The sequence below is a fragment of the Callithrix jacchus genome, chromosome 9 (assembly GCF_049354715.1).
Source record: "Callithrix jacchus isolate 240 chromosome 9, calJac240_pri, whole genome shotgun sequence".
Lineage (NCBI taxonomy): Eukaryota > Metazoa > Chordata > Mammalia > Primates > Cebidae > Callithrix > Callithrix jacchus.
Genome location: NC_133510.1, coordinates 112,711,726 through 112,736,882, shown reverse-complemented (window position 1 = coordinate 112,736,882; position 25,157 = coordinate 112,711,726). Strand labels below are relative to the sequence as shown.

At 52.3% G+C, this 25,157-nt stretch overlaps 1 protein-coding gene across 4 annotated transcripts in view; it reads left to right on the top strand.

Moving 5' to 3' along the window:
- The first annotated feature begins 11,388 nt into the window (after nucleotides 1–11,388).
- The window catches only part of TRPV4 (transient receptor potential cation channel subfamily V member 4), a 50,308-nt gene continuing 36,539 nt past the window's right edge, over nucleotides 11,389–25,157 (top strand). For all 4 annotated transcript variants that reach the window (XM_078337237.1, XM_035257544.3, XM_035257545.3 and 1 more), the window contains exon 1: nucleotides 11,389–11,491. The gene's annotated coding sequence lies outside the window, so the exon portion shown is untranslated. The remainder of the gene's footprint in view (nucleotides 11,492–25,157) is intronic.

Sequence of the window (25,157 nt, the reverse complement as noted above, 5' to 3'; positions counted from 1 at the left end):
GCCGGGCCCACCGTCCTGCGCCTGCGCACTAAGCGCCTGCAACTCCCACGGGCCCGGTAGATGGCGCTGTCCCCATTGCACCGCGGAAGCAGAGCTGGGAGGCCCCGCCAGGCCCTGCGCTTCCCCACACCCCAGTAGGCTCCCGCCCGCTCCCAAAGTGGGTGGGGCGGAGGGAGGGCAGGAGGGAAAGGAGAACTTGTCCTCCTACTTTGCTCTGGCTGTTTCCTGAGGGCTAATGAGAAGCCTCACTTGAACACGGTTGGGAAAGTTTGCGGCTCCTCTAGCAGGTGCTCCTCCAGGCCCTGATTTCACACTGGCCCCAGTGTGGAGGTCATTAGGTGGGTCCTGTTATTTTCACGGCTACTACTGCCACCAGCACCATCACCACCTAACAATTCTTGGGTTCAAGTCCAGGTTCTGAATCTTTGTAGTTGTGTGCCCAGGACAAGTCAGTTCCCCTCTCTGAGCCTCAATTTCTGCATCGGTGAAATGGGACAGAAACATGTCTCTCTAACTTGCAGGATTACATGAAATAAGGTGAGTAAAATACCTGACACTTAGAAGATATTCTAGGTGCAGTGGCACGATCTTGACTCACTGCAACCTCCGCCTCCTGAGTTCCAGCGATTCTTCTGCCTCAGCCTCCCGAGTAGCCAGTTTACAGATTTCAAGCTCTTAGCCAGGATCTACCTCTAGGGGTCCCTTTGGGGGACTCAGAAGAGAGGCTGTCCCCTCCTCTGCCCCAATCCAACCTCTGCTCCTTCCTGGCTGGGTATAAAGTGAGAATTCCTCACACATAGGGTGCTTTACCTTGTTGGGGGCATGGGGTAGGGAGGGTGTCCCAGGCCTCTGAAAGTCATGAGCCTCTCTCTGGAAGGTGCTTGTTCACCCCCTCACAATTTGCTCACCCCCTGTTCTGGGACCTCCATGGACTGCCACTTACCCACCCAGGGACCCCAGCTGGGAAGCCCTGAATCAGCCTGCCTTCCCTGGGACCAAGGCCTCGACACCCCCATCACTGCCCATGCCATTGCCTTCAGATGGAAGCTACTTTTGAAGTGCCGTGGCCAGCTGTGACTGGCCCCACCCAAAGGCCACCACACCCGGCTGCCCAGAGGAATGGAATCACGGCCAGTGGCTGGATGGCTGAGAGTGGCTGTGCCCATGGCAACGGTCATCTGAGAAGAGCTTCCTCCTTACCTGGCCTCAGGTTACTGGCCCAGAGAGAATTCCAGAAGAGCCTCATTGAAGGTCCTCCGCAGGGTGGGGCCCCGGTGTCTGGGACAAAAGCTAGCTATTCTCAGGACCAGGGTGGACAGAGCCGCTGATTGTCTGCAGCGTCTTTGTGTCCAGTCTCCATGGCTTCTTGGTGAATGGGGAAAGATGTGATTTCAGGGGGAAACTGTGAGACCATCAGACCCCACCTCCTCCCTGCTGAGTGACGCTGGGCAGGTTCCTTCACCTCTCTGGGTGTGCCTCCTCTCCTGCAGCTGGGAGGAGCTCATGAAGGCAGAGCCCTATACAGTGCCTCTGGCACACAGCAAGTGCTGCATAAATGCATACATGCTAGCCCCCATGTTTCCCCTGGCCTTTCCCCCGCTAATTTCCTGTGTTTTTCCTTCTTTTTCTTTTGAGATGGAGTCTTACTCTGTCACCCAGGCTCAGTGGTGCGATCTCAGCTTACTGCAACCTCTGCCTCCCGTGTTCAAGCAGTTCTCCTGCCTCAGCCTCCTGAGTAGCTTGGATTACAGGCACTTGCCACCACGCCCAGCTAAGTTTTGTATTTTTAGTAGAGACAGGGTTACACCATGTTGGCTAGGCTGGTCTTGAACTCCTGACCTCAGTGATCAACCCACCTCAGTCTCTCAAAGTGGTGGGATTACAGGCATGAACCACCATGCTTGGCCCGTTTTTCCTTCTTATTGTCATGATTTGAGCCCATCCACGGCATTCATTGGGAAAGAGCAAAGAAGGCCGGCCAGACTGTCTCTCCACGTCTCCCACTGCGTCCCTACTCCCTGATCTCATCCTAGGGTGTGTGAGCAGGGATTCCCTTGGTGGTGAGGGGCCTGAGGCACACAGGGCAGTGGGAGGCGGTTGCTTAGTGGCTGAAAGGTGCAGCTGGAATTCAGACAACCGGGGGTTTGAATCCTGACAGCACCATTGGCAGGTATCTGTCTCCTTGGGCAAACGGCTTTCACTGTGTGGAGCCTCAATTTGTCTGTCTGCAAAAGGGGCGGGAGAAGACCCGCCGACTCATTTCAGGGAGGGGTGGATGAGATGAGGATGATGGGGAGGAGAGAAGAGGGGCTGAGATGCTGGCACAGGAGGGGCTGAGAGGCTGGCACAGGAGGGCTGAGAGGCTGGCACAGGCAGGGCTGAGAGGCTGGCACAGGAGGGGTTGAGAGGCTCGGACTTGCAGGGGTCCAACCCCCCATGGTGACCTTGGCTGAATCCATACCTCAGAGACCCAATCTAGGCCCCCAGGGACCCAGACATTAACTCTTGGCCTAAACCAAGGTCAGGAGCTGTGAGGCCACCAGCCTGGCTAATCAGGTGGAGGGTGCACGGAAGGAAGGAAAGGAGAGAGCAGGGGCAGGACAGCAGGGAGTGTGGGGAAGGAGTGGAAAGAAGCTTCCGCCTGGGGAGGAGGAGGAGAGCTATGCTTGCTCTCTTTTGGACTCCATAGTTCTCATTCATAAAATAGGCACAGTCAGATGGCGAAACTGATGCCAACTTCACAAGGTTTCTGGGAAGGGAGATGCGAAGGAATATATGGGAGAGCACTGGGTCAACCTGAAAGCGCTTGGGTGGGAGGGCATGGGAAGCTAGTCTTGGAGGAAGCGGGGCCACATCGTGGGACTATTTACTGAACAGTTACTATGTTCCTGTACTGCCCAGCTCTTGCAAGCCCTATCATGTTTAAGCCCCACAACCTGAAGAGCCAGGGGAGGTTACTGCTCCCATTTCTCTGAGAGAAGCAAGCCTCAGAGAGGCAAGGTCACCTGCCCTAGGTCACAGCTTAGAAGTATGATAGAGCCACACCCAAATCCTTTTGACCCTAGAGACCATGTATTCTCCTTCTCCTTCTCCTTCTTCTTCCTCTTTCGTAGAGACGGGTTCTCACTATGTTGCCCAGGCTGGTCTTGAACTCCTGGCCTCTCACCTCAGCCTCCCTAAGTGCTGGCACAGTGGCTCATGCCTGGCCGTCTTCTTCTTTTTTTTTTTTTAAAAAAACTTCACAACAGCTTTATTAAGATAGTCACATACCATACAATTCACCCATTTAAAGTATACAATTCAATAGTTTTTCTTTTATTTATTTACTTATTTATTTAATTTTTAATTTAAAAATTTTTTTGAGTTTCACTCTGTTACCCAGGCTGGAGTGCAATGGTGAGATCTCAGCTCACTGCAACCTCCACCTCCCGGGTTCAAGCTATTCTCCTACCTCAGACTCCTGAGTAGCTGGGATTACAGGCACACAGGCACGTGCCACTACACCCAGCTAATTTTTGTATTTTTAGTGGAGATGGGGTTTCACCATGTTGGCCAGGCTGGTCTAGAACCACGTTGGCCTCTCAAAGTGCTGGGATTACAGGGGTGAGCCACCGTGCCTGGCCTTCAGCATAGTCACAGATATGAGCAACCATCACCAAATGTCAATTTTAGGACATTTGCATCATCCTATTTGGTTGGGTGTGGTAGTATGCACCTGTAGTCCCAGCTGCTCAGGAGGCTGAGGCAGGAGAGCAGTTTAAGCCCAGGAGTTAGAGGCGGCAATGAGCTGTGGTCACACTGCTGCACTCCAGCCTGTGAGACAGAAAAAGGAAAAGAAAGGCCATACCCTTTAGCTATTACCCTTGGCCCCCCAAATTCTTCCTTCCCCAGCCCCTGACAACCACTGATCTCCTTTCTGCTTCTATAGATTTGCCTCTGCTGGCCATTTCATATGAATGGAATTATGTAATATGTGGTCTTTTGGGTCTGGCCACTTAGCATCATGTTTCCCAGGTTCATCCATGTTGTTGCATGACTCAGTACGCCACTCATTTTATTGTCAAATAGATTCCATTGTGTGGATATACTGTGTTTGCCTATCCATTGAGCATTTGAGTCATTTCCGTTTTTGGCTATTATGAATAATGCTGCTATGAACATTCGAGTTTTTCTATGGACATATGTTTTCATTTTTCTTGGTTATATTCACGGGGTGGAATTGGTGGGTCATATTGTAACTCTAGATTTTTTAAAAATTTTTTTGAGGTAGGATCTGACTCTGTCTCCCAGGCTGGAGTGCACTGGCACGATCTCAGCTCACTGCAGCCTCCACCTCCTGGGCTCAAGCAATTCTTGTGTCTCAACCTCCTGAGTAGCTGGGACTACAGGTACCCGCTATCATGACCGGCTAATTTTTGCATTCTTTGTTAGAGATGGGGTTTCATCCTGTTGGCCAGGCTAGTCTCAAACTCCTGGCCTCAAGTGAATCACCCGCCTTGCCCTCCCAGAGTGCTGGGATTACAGGCGTGAGCCACCACGCCCAGCAGTAACTCTAGATTTAACATTTGGAGCAACTGCCAGACTGTTTTCCACAGCAGCCACACCAGCAGCTCTTGAAGATTTTAGCTTCTGCACTTCCTCACCCACACTTAGGGTCTGTCTTTTTGAGACTATATATATATATATATATATATATATATATACATATATATATATATATATGATCTCGCTTTGTTGCCCAGGCTGGAGTGCAGTTCCCCAAACACAGCTCACTGCAGCCTCGACCTCCGAGGCTCAAGTGATTCTCCTGCTTCAGCTTCCTCACAGGTGTGTGCCACTGCACTTGGCCAAGAAAATATTCCTGCTGGCCATGCTACACTGTGGTCTTCTGGGCTTGGGTTCAAATCTTATCAGCTGTGGAATCTCAGACAAGTGGCCTCTCTGTGCCGTTATCTATAAAACGGTGTAATGATGTAAGGATTCCTCCTTTCCAGGCTGTCAAGAGATGAATTCGGTTGGTGGCAGGATGGGACTATGCCAACTGTAAAGTGAGGTGCACGTGTATTTTCTTTTTTGAGATGGGAAAAAAAAAATTGCCCAGGCTGAAGTGCAATGGTGCGATCTCAGCTCACCCCGACCTCCACCTCCTGGGTTCAAGAAATTCTCCTGCCTCAGCCTACCGAGTAGCTGGGATTACAGTCATGTGCCATCACGCGTGGCTAATTTTGTATTTTTAGAAGACATGGGGTTTTTCCACTTTGGTCAGGCTGGTCTCAAAACTCCCAATCTCAGGTGATCTGCCTGCCTCGGCCTCCCAAAGTGCTGGGCCACTGCGCTTGGCAAGTGTCTTGTTTTATAACTGGATGCCCTGGGTATAAAGTCCTTGAGATCCTTACCTGTCTGGCTCACCAATCTCCCCCTAAGCATCTGGCACTGGGCCTGGCATACAGTAAGTACTTGTTAAATGCAGACCCTTGGCTGCTGCCCAGGAACCTTTCTTAGGGGAGGTAGCCGAATGCACCTGGTACAGTCCAGGAGCTGCGTGGAGAGCAAGGCTGCTCCCCACCTGTGGCTGCCATGTGACTCACAACCAGTGCTAATGGCCTTGAAATTTTTTCCTTCCCTAAGAGGAAAAGTTCTTTCTGGCCAGGCAAAGTGGCTCATGCCTATAAATCCAACACTTTGAGAGGCTGAGGCAGGAGGATCACTTGAGCCCAGGAGTCTGAGACCAGCCTGGGCAACACAGGGAGACCCCCATCTCTAAAAAAAAAAAAAAAATTAGCCAGGCATACTGGTATGCACCTGTAGTCCCAGCTACTCAGGAGACTGAAGCAAGAGGATCACTTGAGCTGAAGAGTCTGAGGCTGCAGTGAGCCGTGATTGTGCCACTGTGCTCTATGCTGGGTGACAGGGCGAGACTCTATCTCAGAAAAAAAAACAAAAAACCCCCTCAAAGTTCTTCCTGTCTGTTGAGAGTCTCGTTGATCCAGAGCAGAGGCTGGGGAGTTTCACCAGCAAAATAATAGCAGTCACAGGCTAGCAGCAACCTTCTTTACATTTAGTAAAACCTGCAAGTATTTGCTGGGTGCCCAAGGCTGCAGCACTTTCTCTTTCTACTCATTGCTCCTGTGTGAGGCAGCTCTGGGTGGCTTCAAGCAACCAGGGTTGGTTTTTTTTGCCAATTTAAAAAATTTCAGTAAAATACACATAACATAAAATTGACCCTCTTAACCATTTTTAAGTCTACTGTTCAGGGATGTTAAATATACTCATGGCCTGGAAAGGTGGCTCGTGCTGTCATGCAGCACCTTGAGAGGCCAGGTTATGAGGATCACTTGAGCACAGGAGTTTGAGACCAGCTTGGGCAGCATAGGGAGACGCCACCTCTACAAAAAATAAAATTTAAAAAGCCAGGCTTGGTGGCACGAGCCTATCGTCCCAGCTATTCAGAAGGCTGAGGAGGGAGGATCGCGTGAGCCTAGGAATCTGAGGTTGCAGTGAGCTGTGATCAGGCAATTGCACTGCAGCCTGGGCTACAGAGCAATACCCTGTCTCTTTAAAAAAAAAAGATGAAAAATTAAACTTAAAAAGTACATACATATTGTTATGTGACCATCGCCGTTACTCATCTCTAGAACTCTTTGCATCTTGCAAAACTGAAACGTTATGCCCAAAAAAACAGCAACCTCCCACTCTTCTGTCTCCCAGCTCCATCAACCAGTATTTTTTTTTTTTGAGACGGAGTCCCTCCCTGTACCCTCGGCTGGAGTATAGTGGTGAAATCTTGCAACCTCTGCTTCCTGGGTTCAAGCAATTCTCCTGCATCAGCTTCCCGAGTAGCTAGGACTACAGGCACCCACCACCACGCCTGGCTATTTTTTTTTTTTTTTTTTTTAAGTAGAGAGGGAGTTTCACCATATTGGTCAGACTGGTCTCGAACTCCTGACCTCAGGTGATCTACCTGCCTTGGCCTCCCAAAGTGCTGGGATTACAGATGTGAACCACCCTGACAGCCCAACTTTTTTTTTTTTTTTTTTTTTTGATACGGAGTCTCACTCTGTTGCCCAGGCTCGAGTGCAGTGGCTCGATCTTGGCTCACCGCAACCTCCCTCTCCCAGGTTCAAGTAATTCTCTTGCCTCAGCCTCCCAAGTAGCTGGGATTGCAGGTGCCTGCCACCACACCTGGGTAATTTTTGGATTTTTAGTAGAGAGGAGGTTTCATGATGTTGGCCAGGCTGGTCTTGAACTCCTGACATCAGGTGATCCTCCTACCTTGGCCTCCCAAAGTGTTGGGATTACAGGTGTGAGCCACTGCACCTGGCCTACAGCCATGCCATTTTCATTTTCATCATTAGTGTTTTCTTTCTCTCTCTCTCTCTTTCTTTCTTTTTTTGAGATGGAGTCTCACTCTTGTTGCTCAGGTTGGAGTGTAGTGGCTTGATCTCAGCTCATTGCAAACTCTGCCTCTCCCTTCCGGGTTCGATAGATTCTCCTGCCTCAGCCTCTTGAGTAGCTGGGATTACAGGTGTCCACCACCACGCATGGCTAATTTTTGTACTTTTCGTAAAGACAGGGTTTCACCATGTTGGCCAGGATGGTCTCGAACTCCTGACCTCAGGTGTTCCGCCTGCCTTGGCCTCCCAAAGTGCTGGGATTACAGGCGTGAGTCACCCTGCCCGGCCCATCATTAGTGTTTTCACTAAATGGAGCCAACTCAGAGACTGTGGGTAGATCCTTCCTCAGTTTGCAAACAGCAGCCTCTCCCCTGAGGTTCAGCAGCTGGAAAGTGAAAGTTTACAATTGCTGGAGATAGAGAGAGATAGAGAGAGAGAGAGCGAGAGAGCCAGAGAGAGAATGTGTGTGTGTGAACCCCTGAATAGGAGTGATGTGTTTACCACCAGTGTGAAACATTTTCAAAGAAACAAACGCCAATAATTAACTCACTGAGCGTAGAAGCATGGGGGGGTGAGGGGGAGGAGTATTGCCAAGTAAACTTTGCTTGCAACAGGCTGTGAGGTAGGGTTTGCTGTACCCATTTTGCAAATGGGAAACTGAGGCTTGGAGAGGAGTGTGGCCTCTCCAAAAGCTGCTCCCTCCGTGGTGGGGGTAGGGTGGGGAAGAGAACCCTTTGAGAGTCCGGAGTAAACAGGCAGCTGTCTGGCAGTAGAGAGGAAGGTAAACACAGGCCCCCTCACACCTCCCTGATAGACAGCTATCTGCTGGGGGCCCTCAGGGCTGGGGCTGGGGCTGGGCCAGGTTGAGAGTAGAGGAGTGAGAGGAGTGAGTCTGGGGCCCATTTCTGCAGAAAGACCTGTCTCAAATTCAAAGAAAATGGCAAGGGTGATTCTGGCCACAGGAGGCTGCTACTGGGGACTGGAACTGCAGGAGATGGGGCCGAGCATGGCAACCTCCTCTCTAAGCTCAGAGGGAAGGGGCCTGAGCTCTCAGCATCAGTGTTGCTAACCCAACTCTTTCCTGATTCCCATTTCATAGATGGGGCAACGGAGGCCCCCATGCAGGGAAGTGACTCGTCTTGGGCTAGGAGGCAGCTGGAGCTTGGCCTTTGCACCAGACACCTGGGTTCAAACCCTGCCCTGGCACTGGTGGGAGAAAGAGCTGTGGTGGGAGCTGTGGGCAACAGCCTCCCTCTCTCTGTGCCCTCACCCGAAAAATGGGTATCAGTGTCCATGAAGCAAGAGAACATGTTCATGACCACAGGTCTAGCACCTGGCATTTAGTAGGTGCTTTAAAAATACTGGTTGAGAGGCTGGGTGTGGTGGCTCAAGCCTGTAATCCCAGCACTTTGGGAGGCTGAGGCAGGTGGGTCACGAGGTCAAGAGATCGAGACCATCCTGGTCAAAATGGTGAAACCTCGTCTCTACTAAAAATACAAAAAATTAGCTGGGCATGGTGGCGCGTGCCTGTAATCCCAGCTACTCAGGAGGCTGAGGCAGGAGAATTACCTGAACCCAGGAGGCGAAGGTTGCGGTGAGCTGAGATCGCGCCATTGCACTCCAGCCTGGGTAACAAGAGCGAAACTCTGTCTCAAAAAAAAAAAAAAAAAAAGACTACTGGTTGATGGCCGGGTGTGGTAACTCATGCCTGTAATCCCAGCATTTGGGGAGGTCAAGGTGGGAGGATTACCTGAGGTCAGGAGTTCGAGACCAGCCTGGCCAACATGGTGAAACCCCGTCTCTACTAAAAATACAAAAGTTAGCTGGGTGTGGTGGCAGGTGCCTGTAATCCTTGCTACTTGGGAGGCTGAGGCAGGAGAATTGCTTGCAGTCAGGAGAGGGAGGTTGCAGTGAGCCAATCACTGCACTCCAGCCTGGGAGACAGAGTGAGATTCTGTCTCAAAAAAAAAAAAAAAGCCAGGTGCCTAGTGGCTCACACCTGTAATCCCAGCAGTTTGGGAGGTCAGGGTGGGAGGATCATCTGAGATCAGGATTTTGAGACCAGCCTGGCCAACATGGTGAAACCTCGTCTGTACTAAAAATACAAAAAATTAGCCAGGTGTGGTGGCGAGCACCTGTAATCCTAGCTATGCAGGAGGCTGAGGCAGGAGAATTGCTTGAACTCAGGAGACAGAGGTTGCAGTGAGCCAGGATCACACCGCTGCACTCCAGCCTAGGTGACAGAGTGAGACTCCAACAACAACAACAACAACAACAAAAGGCTCTGCACAGCCAGGAGCCCCAGTGCTCCCAGCATCTTCACTGGGACAGTGAGGTGAGGACTTCTGTACACCCCACTCTACAGGGGGATGTGGAGGCACTGAGGCACAAATGTGAAGGGACTTGCACAGGGCTGCCGGGTTAGTGAGTCACAGAGCCAAGCTGTGGGCTCACTATGGGCTTTCCAGCCACCCTGGAGTAAGTGAGCTGCCCATCCTGTGGAGGTATTCCAAGTGGACTCAGCATTGGGTAGAGGGTATGGCTATGTGTTGGGGCTTACCTTTGTTATCTGACCAAAAAAACCCAAAAAACCATGGTGGGTGTGGTGGCTTATGCCTGTGGTCTCAGTGCTTTGGGAGATTGAAGTGGGAGGATCATTTGAGGCCAAGAGTTCAAGACCAGCCTGCACAACATAGTGAGACTCCTCTCCCCTCTCCTACCTCCCCTATTCTACAAAAAAGTAAAAATTAGTGGGGTGTGGTGGCATGTGCGTGTACTCCCAGCTACTCAGAAGGCTGAGGTGGGAGGATCACCTGAGGCCAGGAGTTTGAGGCTGTGGTGAGCTGTGATTGTGCCACCACATTCCAACCTGGGTGACGGAGGGAGAATATGTGTGAAAAAGAATAATAATAAATAAATGGCCAGGTCCGGTGGCTCCTGCCTGTAATCCCAGCACTTTGGGAGGCCTGGGTGGGCGGATCAACAGAGGTTAGGAGTTCGAGGCAAGCCTGACCAACGTGGAAAAACCCCGTCTCCCCTAAAACATACAAAATTAGCCAGGCGTGGTGGTGAATGCCTGTAATCCTAGCTACTCAGGAGGCAGAGGCAGGAGAATCGCTTGAACCCAGGAGCCGAGATCATGCCTTTGCACTCCAGCCTGGGCAACAAAAGTGAAACTGCATCTCAAAAATAAAACAAACAAACAAACAAACAACACATTGAGCTAGGTACGGTGACCCAGCACTTTGGGAGGCTGAGGCGGGTGGATCACTTGAGCCCTGCAGTTTGAGACCAGCTGTGGCAACATAGTGAGACCGTATCGCTACAAAAAATTAAATAAAATTAGCCAAGCATGGTAGTGGGCGCCTGTGGTCCCAGTTACTAGGGAGGCTGATACGGGAGGATTGCTTTACCTTTGGTGGTGGAGGCTGCAGTGAGTCATGCTCGCCACTGCACCCCAGCCTGGGCAACACAGTGAGACCCTGTCTCAAAAACAACAGCAACAAAACATATTAATGGCCTCCTCGGAGCCTGGCTCCGTGGTGAGCACTGGGTGAAGCCCGAGGAGAACAGCTCACATTGATTTACCCCTGCACCAGCTCTATGGGCCATACCCGAGGGTAGGAGCAAACGGAGCGAACTGTCTGCTAAATGAATGAATGAGCAAACGGGTGGAGGACCCGGCCCCGACGCCCATTAACAGACGAGGACACCGTCCCAGGGCGCCGGAAATCCCGGAGCAAGAGCGAATGGGAGCCGATTCCAAGCAGAGTTCCCCCCAACGACCTCCTGCCGCTCCATGCAACGATCGCGACGCCCATTTCCCAAGCGAGGAAACTGAGGCCGCGGCCCCGCACCTCCCCCGCAGGGGCGGCCCTGGCTTGGCGGGCGGGGTGCGAGCAGGGACCGCCCCTTCCAGGGCCTGCCCTCGGCAGGGTCCGCGGGCCGGCGGGTGGGCGGGGAGCAGGCCGGGGGCGGCGCGCGGCTGGAACCTGAGCCGGCGGAGGAGGGACCCGCGGGCGGACGGGCGCCGGGCGGTCCGGCCGGGTTTCAGGAAGCACGGAGCTCCCGGCCGCCGGCGCCCAGCCGACCCTTAGGTGAGTGGCGCCGGGGCCCAGGAGGGGCGGCCCAGCCGAGGGCCCCTCGCGCCCCTGGGGGCGTCTCTGTGGCCCGTCCGGTTCCTTGGGGTTCCGAGGCTCCGAAGCGCGGGCCGGGGGTGCGCGAGGCGGGAGGCTAGAGGTTCTGCGGGCGCCGGCCTCTCCGCTAAGTGCCCTGGGGCCGGACACCGGCTCTTTGGGCCTCGGTTTTATCACCTGTGAAATGGGCACCAACGCTGGTCCTGGTGTAGCTGGTCCGGGGAGGGCGGTCTGGTTCCCTGAGACCCCAAGCCAGGGAACCAAAGGCCCGGAGCCCTGCAGCCTACCTGAGGGGACTTGGAAGAGGGATTTGGGGGGGGCCTAAGGTTTGCTCTTGGCCTCTGAGCATGTCGGAGGAAATTTGGAGTCTGGAGCTTCCAAAGGCTGCTTCTTGGTTACTGAGTCCCAGAGAGATGGCTGTTTCCTCCTAGAAGCATGAAACTCTTTAACCTGTAGTTCTGCCCTGGACTCTCAGGAAGGCCCTGGGCAGAGGGAGAGAGACAGACCCCCGCACTCCCCACTTGCCTGGAAATACCAACCACAGACACGTTCATCCAGCCACCCCTGCCCTAGCCTGCCCCAGCTGTCCCCTCTGTCTGTGCTCTCTGTTTTGCAGATGGGGACACTGAGGCTTAGGTCGGGGATCTAGCCAATTGGGATTTAAACTAGGGGCTGCCCGGCGTCAAAGCCCTCCCCTACCATGCCAGGTGACCTGTTCTGGGGCCAGCTCTGCACACAGGACCTGGTACCCACGGGGTGCTTGGGAAGTGACAGAGCAGAAGCGGCCTATGACTGTTCGGGCTCAGCTGCTAAAACAAAGGCCTCTGCTGCAGGCAGGGGGGCCGTGAACCCCTGAAATGCTGGGCAGATACCCTGTGGGAGCTTTGTTCTGGGATGCTAAGACCTGCTTGAGGATTTAAGCTTTGCCACTTTGGCTCTGGGCAAGGGGGTAACTCGGGACTGGCTCCTGAGGAGGGTGAGGGTGGGCTTTTTGGGGAGCATGGGTAGAAAGGTCAGCCTGGGTCATCTGCGAGGCGGAGAGCAGGCCTGTGTGGGGCTGGGGGTGTGTGCTCTGCAGTCCCCTGCTGTGTGACCTTGTGCTAGTCGCTTAGCAGTCTGAGCCTCTGTGTCCTCTCCTCTGTAATACTGCCCCCGGGCTGCTGTAAGGACCAATGCCCTTGGAGGAACCTGGCACAGCCACCGTTGGCTGCCATCATTGTTTCAACAGTTGTTGCTGCCCCAGACATTTTCCTAACAAAGGGTGAAAAAAGTCAATTGGCCATTTCCACGTTTCTCTAGTTCATTCTGTCTGAAGAACGGTGGGAACCAGAAAGGCTGGGGACCCACCTTAACTGGTGGATTGCAGGGGGAAGGGGCCCCAGACACAAATGGCAAATGGCAGTCATAGCTCACTTTGTAAGACCAAGGTGGGGCTGTCTGGAATGGAGGTAGCCCGGGAATGGTTGCCTGAACAAGAAGGGTGTGATGCCCCAGGAGGGAGGCTTCACATGCGCTCTGGTGAGGATGGGATTCCCCAGGTGAAACCCAGACACCGTATATCTGGGGCAGGGGCTGTGGAGGTTCCTCCTGCCTCATCTGGTGCCAGCCGGCCCCTGCCACTTACTCTCTTCTCCAGCAAATGTTCTCTGCAAGCTCACCTGTGCCAGCTCTGGGCTGGCACTGGAGCACTGAGATGCCTCAAATCCCAGCCTCGCTCTAGCCTGTGCAGGGAAGAAGGATTTCCCCTGGTGCAGCTGTGGCCCCCAGGGAGGAGCTCCCACACCTGACTGGGCATCTAGCAAGGGGAGCATGGCCGAATGTATGCTGTGGAATGAATGGAGGTCAGGGGAGAACGCCAGAGGGTAGGAGGACCAGGAAGGACCCACGAGGGCTGGGTCAAGGCGGTGTTTGAGCCGCACCTTGAAGAATAAATGCAGAAGTAGAAGAAAGGGTATTCAGGCAGAGAATGGTGCTAGAGACCTGACTTTTACCGGGGGGGGGGGGGGGGGGGGCTGCCCCTGGGATTACAGAGCAGAGATACCGTTCTGTTTGTCTGGAGTTTATGACGTGACCGAAAGGGTGAGGGATTAGACAGGCAGGGGCTAAGCCAGGTGCAGAGGCCCAGAGGTCCTGGCTGGGAGTGACATGGTTGTTCGTGTGTTCTAGAAAGGCCCCTCTGGCTGCAGAGTGGGAAAGACTGGAGGATCCTAGAGGGAAAGGCTGGTGCCAAGGCTGGGGAAATCGTTCAAGCTCCGAGTGGAGAGGGGCAGCTGGAAGGAGATGTACGCGGGACGGAAACACTCAAGACTTAGCCTCCTGTGCCTGGCACATAGTAGGTGCTCAGCCAGTGTTGATGGCATGGTTGTCTGAACAAATACTTCTGAGATGGTCAAAGTCCTTTGAGTTCCTTCCTCTATTCCTAGGGGGATGGGGTCCACATGAAGTGGGTGTCTCTACCCCACACAGGCCCTTGACCCTGCTGTCTGCCTCAGTTTCCCCCACTTGACTTTGGGAAAGACATGCCAGTCTGTTCTCCAGGTTATAGGGACCCCAGTAACAGCTCCCGTTGTTGTCACAGATAGCATCCGGGGAGCCAAGAGAACATTTATTTCATGCCAGTGGGCCCTCTGGAATGCTCCACATCACCAATTTGGAGCAGAATTCACCTGTTAAAGATTAAGTCAGATCTCTTGAGATAACTTGTGGCTGCTGTTCTGAACTCTGGGTACAAGGTTCTGTCTGGCTTTAGCCAACCCTGGGTTGCACTGACAATTGTGACCGTGGCAAGCCTTTACTGAGTGCTTGCTGTGGGCCAAGCAGTGAGCCAAGCAGTCTCAGCACATTTGGATCCAAAACTATGGTTGTCCCCTTTTTCAGAGGGCAGAATGAGGTCTGGAGGGTAAGTCGCTTGTCTAGGTTCTCTCAGCTGAGAAGGGCAGAGCTGGGACCTGAATCCCATTTGTCTGATTGCACATCCATCCCTTCACCTGTAAGGTGGCCCGTCCCCATTTGTCTGGACCCTCGCTGGGGTGCCTGGGCTTATGGGGGAGATACTCTACAGTACAGAGATAGGAACCTGAATTCCCCGGGTAATCGCAGTGGCTATAATCTCAACACTCTGCGGGGCCAAGGCGGGTGGATCGCTTGAGCCTGGGAGTTTGAGACCAGCCTGGACAACATGGTGAAACCCCGTCTCTAGAAAAAATACAAAATTTAGCCGAATATGGTAGCATGCACCTGTAGTGCCAGCTACTTGAGAGGCTGAGGTGGGAGGATCGCTTAAGCCCAGGAGTCAGAGGTTGCAGTGAGCTGGGATTGCGTCACTGCACTCCAGAGTGAGAGACCCTGTCTCAAAACAAACAAAAAACCTGAATTGCACAGACAGGCCTGTCTGTGAAATCTGGGAAATCACCTGGCCTTGCTGGACTTCCATTTCCTGCTCTGTCCAAGGGATTCTCGTCCCACTTTGCAAGGATGATCCAAGGGACGTGGACGGGGCTCTGAAGCCAGGCTCTTCTCCCTCAGCCTGTATCAGCTCCCCTTGTCCCCGAGCCCATTCCGGGGCATGCTTTCTTCCAGCTCATCCCCTGGCCACCCATGGAGAGCCCCTTTGTGCCAGGTGGGTGGGTGGAAGGTATTGGGTGCAAAGCTAGACTTGCATTTGGGCAAAGAATGATACCTTTTCAGCAGTGAAATATTTATGAGCATTGACTGAGCGCCAGGAGCCGTCAACTTTTTTTTGCTTTTCTGATTTAATGCTTAAAAACTGGGGCTGGAGCCCAGCTGCCCAGGTTCAAATCCCAGCTTCCAATAAGTTCCCTTACTCCTTTGGCCTCAGTTTCCTCATCTGCACAGTGGGGATAAGGTAATGCCTGCCTTGCTGGGAGGTTTTGGGCAGTCTTCAGCACAACCTTGAGTGTTTACTTTAAAACCAGCATCTATTGCTTGATGTTTACTTTTAATTTTTATTTATTATTTTTAGAGACAGAGTCTGTCTCCCAGGCTGGAGTACAGTGGTGTGATCATAGCTCACAGCAGCCTCGAACTCCTGGGCTCAAGTGATCCTCCTGCCTCAGCCTCCCAAGTAGTTGGGACTACAGGTGTGCATCACCACACCCAGCGCATTAAAAAAAATTTTTTTTGCAGAGACAGCGATAGGGATGTCACTGTATTGCCCAAGCTGGTCTCAAATTCCTGAGCTAAAGTGATCCTCCTGCCTTGGCCTCCCAAAATACTCAGATTACAGATGTGAGACCTGATGTTCATTTTGATGGTGGAACTGCTTTCCTACTGCTTGGGATGGGCAGAGCCCCATTTTACAGCTGAGGAAATTGAGACTCAGAGAGGACGCAATTTACCCAGGGACGCCCAGCTGGCTCATGGCAGAGCTGGAGCTGGAAGCCAGCTCTGAGTGACATTGGTGTCCTTGGGTTCATGAAAAGCCCCGTGGCCAACTTAGCTTCTTGTGTGGAAAGCGACGTCAGGCTCACCCATCTTGGAGCCTGTGCCACCTCAGCTCACCTCCCAGATCCGCCACTTGCTGCTCTGTGACCTCAGGAAGTGACCTAACCTCTCTGTTCCTGGGCTTTGCTGAGGTCAGAGCTCTGCCAACTTGAGGGGGGTTTAGGTTACTCTGGCAGCTGCTTTTGTCCTGGCCTGGGCTCCTTCTGCCTCGGGTGCCCTTGGGTCCCAGGAGCTGGCACCCAGGTGGCCGGACAGAAATGAGGAAGGGACAGGGCCTCACTTTCAATGTGACTCTGTCTTCCTCCCCCGCCCCAACCCCTTCCTGACCGTTGATTTCCCCTTTCTGCCCTGAGCCCTGGCCACTGCTGGTTGTGTGACCCCAAGGAGGTCACGCCACCTCTCTGAGCATGTTGCCTCATCGTCGAGGGAGGACCACACGAGACCACGCCAGTCACACAGGAAGCCCTCGGAGGTCTCCAGATGAGGTCGGGGCGTTGGAAAGGCCACAGAAGGAGGTGGGAGCTCAGAGGACAGACAGGCAGGCCATTGACCAAATGGGAAAATCCTTATTTTTCTTTGGGTAGTGAGTAACAGCTGCCCCTCCTATTCACCCACCCTGCCCCCTGCACAAAGAGCTCCTCAGTCTCATGGTGCGCCCGTTTTTCCCTGAGGGTGGAGTGGCCTGGGTTCCACCCGGTTGAACTGGGAGGGCTGCCACCTTCTGGGACTGTTCCCTGTGTGTGTGTGTGTAGATGTGCATGTGTATGTGTGTATATGTGTATGTGTGTGTATGTGTACGTGTGTGTGTGTATATGTCTATGCGTGTATGTATATATGTATGTGTACATTTGCATATATGTATGTCTATGTGTGTATGTGCATGTATGTGCATGTATATATGTCTCTGTGTATGTGTGTGTTTGTGTGTATATGCATGTGTGCATATGTGTGTATATGTGTGCATGCGTGGATGTGTGTATATGAATGTCCATGTGTGCACGTGTATATATGTATGTATATGTGTGTGCATGTGTATATGTATGTGTGTCTATATGTGTGCGTATGTGTGTATATGTATATCTATGTGTGTGAGTGCATGTGTCTATGTATGTATGTGTGTGTTTGTATTTATATGTATGTGTGTGTATTGTGTGTATATGCATGTAGTGTGTATGTGTGTGTGTGTGTGTGTTTATGGAGGGTGGGCTCCATGGGCTTTGGGCTGAGACCCCAGCAGGTGAGGGTGGGACAGGGGCCATGGGGCTGAATGACCCATGGGTGTGGTTCACTCCTGTCCCTACTCAGCACACAGGAGGGACTCAGGAATACCTGTAGGTAGAGTGAAGGAATGAAGGAAGGAAGGAATGAATGACTGGGTGAGCTGGCCAGGCAGGGCATCAGAGGGAAGTACCTGCTCAGATGCAGGCTCTGGCTCTGAGACTGAGTTTGCTTGGGTAAGTGTCCTGGTCTTGTTTAGCTTCAGTTTCCTCATCTGAAAAATGGGCTCATGATAGTTCTTGTTCTCATAGGCCAGAAAGCCACAACACCTCATGAGAGGTGTTGTTGTCATAGGCCAGAAAGCCACACACAGTAGGTGCTCAGTAAGCTGTCTGTTAAAAGATGGAAGGGAAGAAGCTAATTAGTTAGTTGGGCAGAGGTTCGCTTTGGAGACCTGTCTGCCCTGGAGAGAGTAACTAAGCCTGTCTTTCACTCCTTTCCTCCGTTTGTTCATCCATCCCACCATCCCTCCATCCCTCCCTCCCTCCCTCCCTCTATCCAGCCATCCATCCATCTATCTATCCATCCATCTATCCATCTATCCATCCCTCCATCCATCCATCCCTCCATCCATCCATCCCTCCCTCCCTACCTTCCTCCCTTTCTCCCTCCATCCATCTACCCAGCCATCTATCCATCCATCCATCCCTCCATCCATCTATCCAACCATCCAGGAAATACATCTTGATCAGCTGCTGTGTGCTGGGCCCTGCTCCAGGCATCTGGGCCTCAGCAGTGACGGGGAAGGAGTCCCCGCTCCTAGAGCTTTTGTCTGAGTCACATCATCCCACACGCAGTGCTCTGAGGCCACTTTGAGACTCTGATACCCACAATGACCAAGTAACCCGGCGGTGGGAGCTGCGACGAGTTTCCTTTTACAGGCGAGGAGACTGAAGCTTGGAGGTCAAGTGATCTGCTTGGGGTCACACAATTACTAAGTGGCAATGCCAGGATTCAGACTCTAAGCCTGTCACCACTGTGCCATCCTGTCCTGCTGACTTCCATGGGGCATGCCATTGAGAAGGACGGTCCTAGGGAGAGGGCATGGTAGCCCCCAAAGGGATGTATGAACTCAAATGGATTTAAAAGCAGTTGGTTGGAATTCTAGGCCCATTCACTTCCTGTAGTTGTGGCCTCAGTTAAATCTTAGTTTGCTCATCTGTGAAATGGGGATAACAATAACACCTACCTCAAATGAGAGAGAAATGTGAATGTGCTTAGCATATGATAGGTATTGCATAAATGTCAGCCCTTACCTCCTTTCTCCGGGGACTGAGTTTATTCATCTCGGAATGGAGACGAACATTTTTAATCTCTATAGTTATTATTTGGATTAAAATAGATAGAAGGGGCCAGATGCAGTGGCTCACACCTATAATCCCCACAATTTGTGAGGCCAAGGTGGGTGGATCATATGAGCCCAGGAGTTCAAGACTAGCCTGGGCAGTATGGTGAGACCCCTTCTCTACAAAAGATAAATTTTAAAAGTTGGTGGTACATGCCTGTGGTCCCAGCTCTGGGGAGGCTGAGGTGGGAGCCATGATTGTGCCGCTGCACTCCAGCCGGGGTGATGGAGCCAGACCCTGTCTCAAAACAAAAAGTGACCAAATGGGAGGTGCTGTGTAAGTGTGCCATGGAGGGGAGGCATTGCTGATGGGATTGCAGGCATTAGCCTCGGCCGTCATTCCAAGCAGTTTACCCCAGAGGCAGCAGCTTGCTGTTGGCACAGACTGGCGTTGAGGCGGGCTGGGGCAGAGGAAGAATCTCAAACTGCTGCCTCGGGCTCCCTTCCCCACTTCCCGCCCCTTCCACCCATCCTGGGCACTTGCCCCCTTCCCCCTCCTCTGATTTGGCAAACTCGGGACTTTTGCTCTTAAGAGTGGGGTAGAGGAATGTGCGCATGGATGAGTGTCCAGTCCCTTCTGGTCCTCAGTCTGCCAGCTGGGGGGGAGTCCTTGTCCTGACAGCCTTCCAGAGGTGACAGAAGCTGGAAATGAGGTGGCGAAAGGTGAGGTCTCTGCAGCCACAAGCCCTGCAGAGACCCGGGAATGTGAGTTCCAGCGCCTGCTCAGTTCACCTCCCTAGACCTCATTGTCATTGTTCCCACCCCACTGTAAATGGAGGGAGTCTTAGCAGGAATAGCAAAGCAGCCGCTGTTCATTGAGCGCTTCGTTTGCCAGGCACTGCGCTGAAGGCTTGAACTATCACATTTAATCCTCACAATAGCCCTTTGGGGTAGAAGCTGTTATTTTATTTTTTAATATTTAAAAAAATAAATAAATGTATTTTTTTTTTTAGAGATGGGATCTCACTATGTTGTCCAGGCTGGTTTTGAACTCCTGGGCTCAAGCAATCCTCCCACCTTGGCCTCCTAAAGTGTTGGGATTACAGGTGTGAGCCACTGTACCCAGCCTTGTTTTTCAATTGAAAGCATCAATCTACAGTACACCAAATAATTATGGAGCAAATATGGCTTATCCCCACCCAGATCATAGTAATTATTACCCCTGCTTGACAGATAAGGAAACTGAGGTCCAGAGACAAGATGTGACTTGCACAAGACCACACGGCCAGTGAGTGGCAGATGAGTTGTAGAGCATTGGTCAGGCAACGTTTGGAGGCTAAAGCATCCTCTCTGTGGCTGTGACTGTTCTTTAGGAGAGGGACTAGGCCAGAGAGAAGGCGGTCCTAAGGTTTTCCTTTTTTTTTTTTTTTTTTGAGACAGAGTCTAGTTATTGTCACCCAGGCTGGAGTGCAGTGGTGCTATCCTGGCTCACTGCAAGCTCTGCCTCCTGGGTTCAAGTGATTCTCATGCCTCAGCCTCCCGAGCAGCTGAGATTACAGGTGCCCACTACCACGCCTGGCTAATTTTTGTATTTTTAGTAGACACCGGCTTTCACCATGTTGGTCAGGCTGGTCTCAAACTCCTGACCTCAACTGATCCACCCACCTCAGCCTCCCAATGTGCTGGGATTACAGGCGTGAGACACCGTGCCCGGCTGGCCTAAGGTTGTGATACCTCCCTTCTCCCGGACTGAAGCTGAGTAGCATGTTCTGAAGCAGGGTTGGCTGAGAGGGTGGAATCCTGGGGCTGTGCTCTAATGGGAGGGAAGCAAGATAAGGGAAGAAGGACCTGGAGCCTCCTCGGGTAGTGACTTTGTATCCTTGAGCCCCTACTGTGTACCAGACCCTGTTTGAAACCCTTTACGTGGCCAGGTGTGGTGGCTGACACCTGTAATCCTAGCACTTTGAGAGGCCAAGGTGGGTGAGTCATCTGAGGTCAGGAGTTCGAGACCAGCCTGGCCAACATGGGAAAATCCTGTCTCTACTAAAAATACAAAAATTAGCTGGTGCAGTGGCGGTGCCTTTAATCCCAGCTACTAGGGAGACTGAGACAGGAGAATCACATGAACCTGGGAGATGGAGGAGGTTACAGTGACTCAAGATTGTGCCACTTGCACTCCAGCCTGGGTGAAAGAGCAAGACCCTATCTCCAAAAAAAAAGAAAAGAAAAGAAAGAAAAGAAAAGAAACCCTTTATGTGTGTTTAATCCCCATGGCTTTCCCATATTGCAATAAGGAAACTGAGGTTCTGGGAGGAAAGTGACTTGCCTGAGGTCACTCAGCCTGGAAGGGCCATTTACATGTAATTTATATGTCACAACTCAGTCTTTTTTTTTTTTGAGACGGAGTTTCGCTCGTTACCCAGACTGGAGTGCAATGGCACGATCTTGGCTTACCGCAACCTCCGCCTTCTGGGTTCGAGCAATTCTCCTGCCTCAGCATCCTGAGTAGCTGGGACTGCAGGCACACACAACCATGCCCAGCTAATTTTTGTATTTTTAGTAGAGACGGGGTTTCACCTTGTTGACCAGGATGGTCTCGATCTCTTGACCTTGTGATCCACCCGCCTCGGCCTCCCAAAGTGCTGGGATTATAGGCATGAGCCACTGCGCCCGGCCAACAACTCAGTCTTTTAAAACGTAGAGTTCAGTGGTTTCTTAGTGTATTCGGAGTTGTACAGACGTCAGCACCATCTCATCCCGGAACATTTTCATCACCCCAAAAAAGGACCCTGTACCCATCAGCAGTCACCACTCCCATCTCCCAGCCCCTGGCAACAACTAATCTGCTTCCTGTCTCTATGGATTTGCCTGCTCTGGGCATTTCATATAAATGGAATTCTGCAATATGTGGCCTTTCGTGTCTGCAAGGTGCATGCTCTTAACCATTAAGCCACATCACCTCTTGGTGGCTCCTATCCCGGGGCCGGGACGCTTGGAAATGACTTGGTCCCTGTGAAAGCTCAGAGGGGCATCTGTGTGTCCTGTCAGCTGGCCTCCCTCCAGCCAAGGGCTTGCAGAATGACGGAATGACTGCCATGGCCACGCCGGTGAGTCACCCCAGACCTGCCCTGCCTGGGTGGTGTGAGTGTAAGGGGGACACCCTCCCGCATGGGGTGGGGAACCAGCAGGACACTGGGGCTCTGTCTGTCCTGGACAGGCGGCCACTGTGCAGCAAACAGGAAGTGGGCTGGGCCGAGACCTGCTAGGTAAACACAGGCTGGCCCGGGAAGGTGCTGGGCATGGCGCGATGCCTCCCCGCCGCTGCTGCCTGCCAAGGGCCGGGGAGCCATGGGTAACATGGCAGGCAGTAGATTCTGCCTGGCCAAGGAGCTGAGCTCCCAGCCGGCTGCTCCCAGTGGCCGCCACTTCCAGATGGCTGCCAGAATCTACCTCCAAGGCTCTATGTCCAGCTGCTCGGCCTTCTCTAGGACTCATTGCCTTCCTTGGTCCTTTTGTTCATCTGTTCCCCTAACGATACTAATAAATAGTACACGGATACTGATGATTCCAACAGCAGCCACTCTTGACTGAGCGCATGCTCTGTACCAGGCCCTGGGCTCAGTGTTTTTAATGCTTTATCTCATTTGACCCTCATGACAGTCCCCTTGGAGTAGGTGCTATGATCATTGCTATTTTACAGGCAAGGAAACCAAGGCACGGGAAGGCCAGGTGACTTGCCCAGCGCTGGTGAACTGGCAGTTCACTAGGGACTGCAATCCCCCGCTCACCCCATTCTTTCTCTGGCTCCTCCCTCCCAGAGTTCTCTTGTCTTTGTAGAGGGTCGGTCAAAGGCACAGGTCCTGGGGATGAATGGATTCTAATCCTGCTTCCCACTTTCTGGAGCAAGGCAATGCCTGACAAGTGACTTCGCCTCTCTGAGCCTCAGTTTTCTTAACCTGGAAGGTAGGGAGGGTGGACATGTCTGGGACTTTCTCTCTAGTACCAGCAAAGCTCAGAGTCTTTGTCTTCCTAATACCTTCCTACCCACATGTCCCCTGCAAGACTGATCTGGAATGGCAGGCACTCACAGCTGCGTTTATTTGAGGGTACTATAGGAAGTGGGGGCTCCCACATTGGCCAAGGAGCCCCAGGATGGAGGGAGGAGGAAGCACACTGGGTCTCTCTGGGAGCCTGAGCTCCTTTCCTGGGGGCTGCTTCCTACCCATGGATTCCCCTGCTTCCTCCCCCACCCACCCCCTGCTGCTCACATGCTCACCCTTCTCTTCCTCCTTTCCTTCTCCCTGTGCCTCAGGCCACAAGATTCCTCTGTGTACCCTGCACTTCCCCGCCATACCTTTGTCCTTGACACCTCCTCTGCCCTTTATCATCCTCCTCCTCCTCCTTCTCCTCCTCCTCCTCCTCCTCCTCCTCCTCCTCCTCCTCCTCGAAGCCTCTCCCCCTCCCCATCAGGATTCCGGCTGCCCCTGCTTTGTAACCCTGCCTGGAACTTCACAGGTCCCTGGTTTTACCACTTAAAAAAACAAATATTCATTGACACCTCATTTTGCCTTAGTACCTTGCTGAATGCTGGGGACACAGGGGATGCGAAATAGTCCCTACCACATGGAACTGAAACTCTGGAGATGAAGAGAGATGAATCAAAGAATAATATAGAGGCCAGGTGTGGTAGCTCATGCCTGTAATCCCAGCACTTTGGGAGGCCAAGGCGGGTGGATCACCTGAGGTCAGGAGTTTGAGACCAGCCTGGCTAACATGGCAAAGCCCCGTCTCTACTCAAAATACAAAAATTTAGCCAGGTATGGTGGTGCATGCTTGTAATCCCAGCTACTTGGGAGGCTGAGGCATGGGAATTGCTTGAACCTGGGAGGTGGCGGTTGCAGTGAGTTGAAATCATGCCACTGCACTCCAACCTGGGTGACAGAGCAAGACTCTGTCTCAAAAAAAAAAAAAAAAAAAAATACACATATAGAAAAGTTTAATCGTGGGAAGTGCTATAAAGGAAGGCACATGTTACTTTAAGAGTGGAAACAGGAGGGCTTCTCAGAGGAAGTGCCTTTTAAGACGAGGCCTCAGGTATAAGTGGGAGCTAGCCAGTGAAGGAAAGGGCATTCCAGGCAGAGGGAACAGCCTGTGCAAAGGCCTGAAGGTGAGGAGAGCCATCTGCCTTCCTCCTGGACTGCGAGTTCTCTGAGGTTCCACACTTTTATGTCTCCCCTGTGCCCTGCAAACAGGTGCCACTCAACTGATGCCTGCTGGAACGAATTGATTCCAGAAGGGAGGGAACCGGCTGCCTGAAATCCTCTCCCCTGGGGCGGAGCAGCCTTGCACGCCCAAACTTGCCCCCAGATTTAAGCAGCTTTCCTTGGTCACGTAATCAGGAGGATGGGATTTGACAAATGTGTGCCAGGGTTTCCATGAGATCAGGCAAAGCTGTGGGTAACCCCGAGGATGGGCCCCTTTTTCTACCCTCTGCAAGTTGGGGCGGGGGATGGAGCCAAAGACCTCTGCCACCGCTGAATCGGGATTCTCAGAGGGAAGGTACCTGCTGTGCAGTCTGCTGTTTATTATGGCTTTCTTTGTGCCAGGCACTTGGACCAACTGATATCCCTCTCACAAGGACCCTATTAAGATCCCTTAATAGGGCAGCTGAGGAAAGTGAAGATCAGAGAGGTTGGGTAACTTGCTCAAGCTCACCCAACGAATGAGCTGTGGACCTGCGATCTGAACCCCTGGTCTGCCTGATGTCAAAATGCTCACTCCTTCTGTGCCCCACCAGCTCAGGGGGCCATGGGAACAGAAAGCCAGGTTCCTGGAAAGCCTGGGGTCTCTGTCCAGGGCAGAAAGGAAGGCTTGGGGACCCTGGCTCAGCCCTGTATCTTGTCACCCTACTCAGGACCCTTACACCCCTTAACTTGCCCACGCCTGAGCCCTTCTGGTCTATGCAGTTCTAACACTACCGGACATGACTGTGCTTGGCTTGTCTAGTTGTTTCCCCACCAGAAGCTCAGCCCCCAAAGAGATTTTTATCTGTTTTGTTCACATCTGTGTCTCTAGTACCTAGCACAGTTTCTGGCACATAGTAGGTGGTCAGTAAATATGTGGAGTAAATAAATAGTTATCTGGTTTCTACTCCTGCCCTTGGGCCCTTTCCAGAGGAAGATGCAAATTCTGTCTCTGTCCATCCTAACACAACTGCCATCTCTGTGTGGACTACCCTTTGGTAAATATATTTTAAAGAAGGGTTTGACTATAAACCTTCTTTTGAATATATAGGATTTAAAACCAACATATTCAAAAACCGCTACTTTGGCTGGGCGCAGTGGCTCATGCCTGTAATCCCAGCACTTTGGGAGGCCGAGGCGGGTGGATCATTTGAGGTCAGGAGTTCAAGATCAGCCTGGCCAACATGTGAAACCCCGTCTCTACTGAAAATATAAAAATTAGGGGAGCGGTAGTGGCGTGTTCCTGTAATCCCAGCTACTTGGGAGGCTGAGGCAGAAGAATTGCTTGAGCCTAAGAGGTGGAGGTTGCAGTGAGCTGAGATGGCACCACTGCACTCCAGTCTGGGTGACAGTGTGA